This window comes from Octopus bimaculoides, chromosome 2 (assembly GCF_001194135.2).
Source record: "Octopus bimaculoides isolate UCB-OBI-ISO-001 chromosome 2, ASM119413v2, whole genome shotgun sequence".
In the NCBI taxonomy this organism is placed as follows: domain Eukaryota; kingdom Metazoa; phylum Mollusca; class Cephalopoda; order Octopoda; family Octopodidae; genus Octopus; species Octopus bimaculoides.
The window spans coordinates 78,430,338-78,435,337 of NC_068982.1; the positions used below are offsets into that span (position 1 = coordinate 78,430,338).

At 35.5% G+C, this 5,000-nt stretch overlaps 1 protein-coding gene across 1 annotated transcript in view; it reads right to left on the minus strand.

The window, feature by feature from the left end:
• The window catches only part of LOC106868412 (uncharacterized), a 137,628-nt gene that overhangs the window by 86,047 nt on the left and 46,581 nt on the right, over positions 1–5,000 (minus strand). The window contains exon 2 of the mRNA XM_052978380.1: positions 4,926–5,000. This exon is cut by the window's right edge and continues 271 nt beyond it. The gene's annotated coding sequence lies outside the window, so the exon portion shown is untranslated. The remainder of the gene's footprint in view (positions 1–4,925) is intronic.

Genomic DNA, 5,000 nt, shown 5'->3' on the forward strand with positions numbered 1-5,000 from the left:
TGGTACAAAAATTACTTTTGAATTGAGCCAATATCCTTGCTTAGAATACTCTTGGTATTTATGTTTACATACACACACACACACATTATATATATATATATATATATATATATATATATTTATCATTTTCTTTCTTCAAACCCATAATTTCCTACCTAGTGGTAATGAATCCCATTACCATTAGATGGAAGAATGAGAAGAAAGATGACTTTCTCATGGAATTGTATTATCTAGGACAAGTTGCAAAAGCTCACATCCTCTTACTATGTCATACATACACATGTCCGGATTTGAATCCAGTTATTCCTGGCTCCAGCTACACAGTGATCCCTCTACTTCAAGTTTATCTCTATCTTTTATCTTTTATTTGTCTCAGTCATGAGACTGTGACCCTGCTGGGGCACGGATTTGTTTGTTATGACTGCTTACAGCTAGATAGACTGAGTTAGTGTGAGTTAAGTATCTTGGGAGTGAATAGAATAATGCCAAGGATAGGATTTGAACCATCAACTCTTCAGTTTATGCTATGAAATTCTATTTGGCCAGCTGTGACCCTGAGCATTCAGTCACATTTCATGGCAAAAATTGATCCTAGAAGACTGTAACATAGTAGACATGAGTCCTCAACAGTCACTGCTTATGAGTGTATTCATCACAAACCATTTATAGGGTGGATGGTAAACTCTTGACAGGGCCAGCCTCCAAAAGAACTTTCACAAGGTAGAACGAAACTTCTTTTGAGCTCAGGCTGCATGTTTAGGAGTGATCTTTTCAAGATTTAAGGAAGCTGTAAAATTCAATTTAAGTTTTTAAGGAGGGACTCCTCGGGTATTCACTGGCCTCCTCCTTGGCTTTTTGAACCACTGACTAATTTAACAGTTGAACCGAACCCTATTCTTATAGGTCCTGTCTCTTGGTGTGCTGAATTTACACCCTGCCTTTGTACCCTGCTAGACTATTTATTTCAATAACACCATTAATTTAAACATTTCCATATCACTTAGACACACCTATTTACTGCTGGGTACTTTCCTTATTGCAGTATACTCAGCCATGAAGAAGAGATAATACTTGATGCCATACTTGGAAGAATGACTGCAACCCAGCTTTGCATCTCATTTCAAGCTATTTCACTCTCCATCACAAAAGACCTGAATGCAGTTTATTTGCATTCATATATATATGGGTTGGAACAAAAACTCATACCATTTTTCAATTAGTGGTGTTTAAACATGTGATTTCATTTCTCAAATGACAAAAGTGTATGCAGCATATATTTTGTAAAGGGTGACATATTTCAACATGTCTTTCTGTTTGATTACCATGTGGATAGTTTATTTGTACTGTTTTTATGCTAAAAGTGAAAATGAAGTAAAATGAGATGCATTTTCATCATTTGATGCTCTCTTATTTATGGAAAGGAAAAATGCTGTACAAACAGCAAAAAAAAAAATGTGTAGTATATGTAAATGGTACCATAGCTGAGAGGATTGTTTGTAAGTGGTTTTCTAAGTTTAGGAGTGAAAATTTTGATCTGGAAGACCATGAGCATTCCAGCAAGTCTACAATTGTTGAGGCTGATCAAAATGGAATGCTAATCAAAAATAATCCAGATCACATGACATGAGACATCATAGAGATACTCCACATATCTCATATGAGTCTTATAAGACATTTAAAACACTTGGATACGTGAATCACTATGATGTTTGGGTGCCTCATAATTAAATGGAAAAAAAAATTAATGAACCACATTTCCATTTGTGTTTCTCTGCTCCAACGCAAAAAAAATGATGCACTTTTGAAAAGAGTGATCACAGACAATGAAAAATGGATTGTTTACAACAATGTGGAGTGAAATAACTCCTGGAGAAAATGAAATGCACCCCCTTAACCATTCCAAAAGCTGGTCATTATCCAAAGAATGTGAAGCTCTGTGTCTGGTGGGATTGGAAGAGCATTGTGTTTTACAAGCTCCTTTTGTAAAATAATACATTGAATTTAGACAATTATTGTTTCCAGTTAGAACAATTAAAGAAAATAATTAATGAAAAACATTCATCATTGATCAATCAAATGGTGTCATATTCCTTCTGGATAATGCTAGACTTCATAAGTCCTTAAAGACCTAGCAGAAATTCATATAGTTTGGCTAGGGTGTCCTACCACACCCTCCATACTTACCTGACCTTGCATCTTATGTATCATCATCATCGTCATCATAATTTAAATGTCTGTTTTTCATGCTGTCATGGGTTAGATGGTTTGACTGGAGCTGGTAAGGCTAGAGGCCACAAGGCTCTATTGTCTGTTCTGGTATGGTTTCTATGACTGGATACCCTTCCTAATGCCAACCACTCCACAGAGTGTACTGGGTGCCTTTTATGTGGCACCAGTGCAAGTGTTTTTAACATAGCACCAGTATGAGTGCTTTTTATGTGACGCCAACATTAATGTCAATTCTGGTGTGGTAGACAGGTCTTCTTGAGTACAGCAAGGCACCGGATATCTAGGTCCTTTTTCATCTCCTTTGTAAGGCAAGGCTCAGTGTCTTCAGATCGACCTTCAATACTTTGTCTTATGTCTTCCCACAAGTTCCATCTATTTAGGTGGTATATGTGGGTATGTTTGTGTGTGTTTGTGTGTGTGTGTAGTTTTCCTGTTGGTTTACATGGTAGATTGGTTTTGTGAGTCAACAGGCAAACTGAAATTATGTAAACAGAGGGAAATGCATTTTTAATGATATTATAGTTGTGAACTGCCAGAATTGTTAGTACATCAGATAAATGTTTAGCAGCATTTGTTTTGGCTTTGTGATTTCAAATTGTGCTAAGGTCAACTTTGTCATTCAGTTTTTCAGGGTCGATAAAATAAAGTATCAGTTAACTACTGGGATTGATAAAATTAACTAGATTCCTCCCATTGGAATTGCTCATCTTGTACCAAAATTTGAAACTGTTGCTAAGAAAAAAAAAATCATTAAAAAATTTAAGTAATTATTTATTACAATGAGGGTAGTAAATATAATTATTGTTTATGTGTACATATGTGTGTGTGTGTGTGCATGTGTATATGCATGTGCATGTGTGTCTATGCAATGAAGCCAACATAAGCTATATATTCTCTGAACAAGTCTAATCCTTATCAGAACCAGAATCTCAATGGAGGGCAACTCCAAAAACAATGAGAAAACAGGATACACAAAGTTAACAAGAAAGGACATATACATATAAACAAACAGAACAAACTTACATGTCCCATCCTTAGATGCCAAAGGGATACCATTACAGTTTTGACACATGGACAGTACCATTAAATTCTGGCTACACCAACAGCATCAAAAATATAAATGCTGCTTGGGAATAATAGATAAAGAGTGAAGCCCAACATAAGCTAAATCTGTTCATTAAGTTGACATCATGTGCATGTGTGTATGTATGGGTATATACATATGTATATATGTTTGATTGATCGTTGACTGAACACTATTCAATTTTTTTTCTCCGTGTTTTTCTCCTTGTCTCCGTATTCTTTCTGTTGAAGAGCGTAGCTCGAAACGTCAAAGACTTTCCGTATTCCCGAGCGTCAAACTAATATATACTTTTCTTATTTACACCACCTGGCCTCGTCTGTTGTTATTATTTGTATATTCTCCCATATAAATATGTCAAGCCAAGTGAGACCATAATCATGGCCAATGCTGGTGTCAGGTCAATGGCACCCATGCCAGTGGCACATAGAAAACATCTACTACACTCTTGGAGTGGTTGGTGTTAGGGTGGGCATGCAGCCATAGAAACCTTGCCAAATCAGATTGGAATCCGGTGCAACTCCCTGGCTCACAAGTTTTCACTCAAATTGTCCAATCCATGGCTGCATGGAAAGTGGATGTTAGACGGCTGCTGCTGCTGATAATATGTATATGATACACTAACATCCAATTCAATACTAGACTAATTGGATTTCAATAAAAATCTATAATGGGGTTGGGCAAATTATATGATAAAAGGAAAAGGGTGCAAAAAGTATTAGTTGGAGTGAAATGCAGTAGCAGAGTGAGTGTGACTTATATCAGAGAAGGTGATAACAGCATTATGTAAGCAACAAATACTGAGTGGCAATGAGATAGTAACATTAATACAGCTGTCATATACATGGAATGCTGCATGCATACTTTCATAAATACATAGACACAACACATACACACACACACACAGAAGGTGGATGTGAGGAATATGTACCTTTAAGGAGAGAGGGGTAGGTGACTTTTCTGATGTCTATCACAAAGAAACACTCACACACAAACACACATATATAGACATATATATATATATATATATATATATATATACATACATACATATGTACATACATACATACATGTATACATATGACTACTATACACCATTTTAAACTCGTAATTACCCGTGTGTATGTTTGTAACTCTGTATGTGTGTGTGTGTGTGATGTCCTATAACTGTCTGTCTCTCTACTTTTGTAGGATCTTCCCTATTACTGTTACATTGTGAGATTTTAAAATTATGTCAAAATTTTCAAATTTGGTATATTGAAATAATTTTCCATGTTAAATACGATTTTGTTATTTATTTGTTCCAGAAAAATTGCAGAAAGTGTTACTGAGGTTTAAAGATTAATCAATTTTACCTAATCAGAAAACAGGATTTGGACGCTGGCATTTTCTAAATGATAGCTGGAATTTTCTGCATGATAGCTGTCTATCACAAAATGAAAGCAAAACATTAGGAGGAGGAATTTTTATTAAACAAAGCAAAGCAAAGCATTATGGCAACCAAAGTTGTAAGAACTTCTGAAGTTTTAATGAATAAAGTAATGTGAAACAATCGAACAGACATGTAAATAATTTAAAAAGGAAAAAAAGATTGATGATCCTCTTACTAACATACCCTGCCAAGTTTTTGAACACAATGGGTCGGTGACAGGAGGCTATGTTGATGTACGTTAGCCTCTCATTTCGTTTT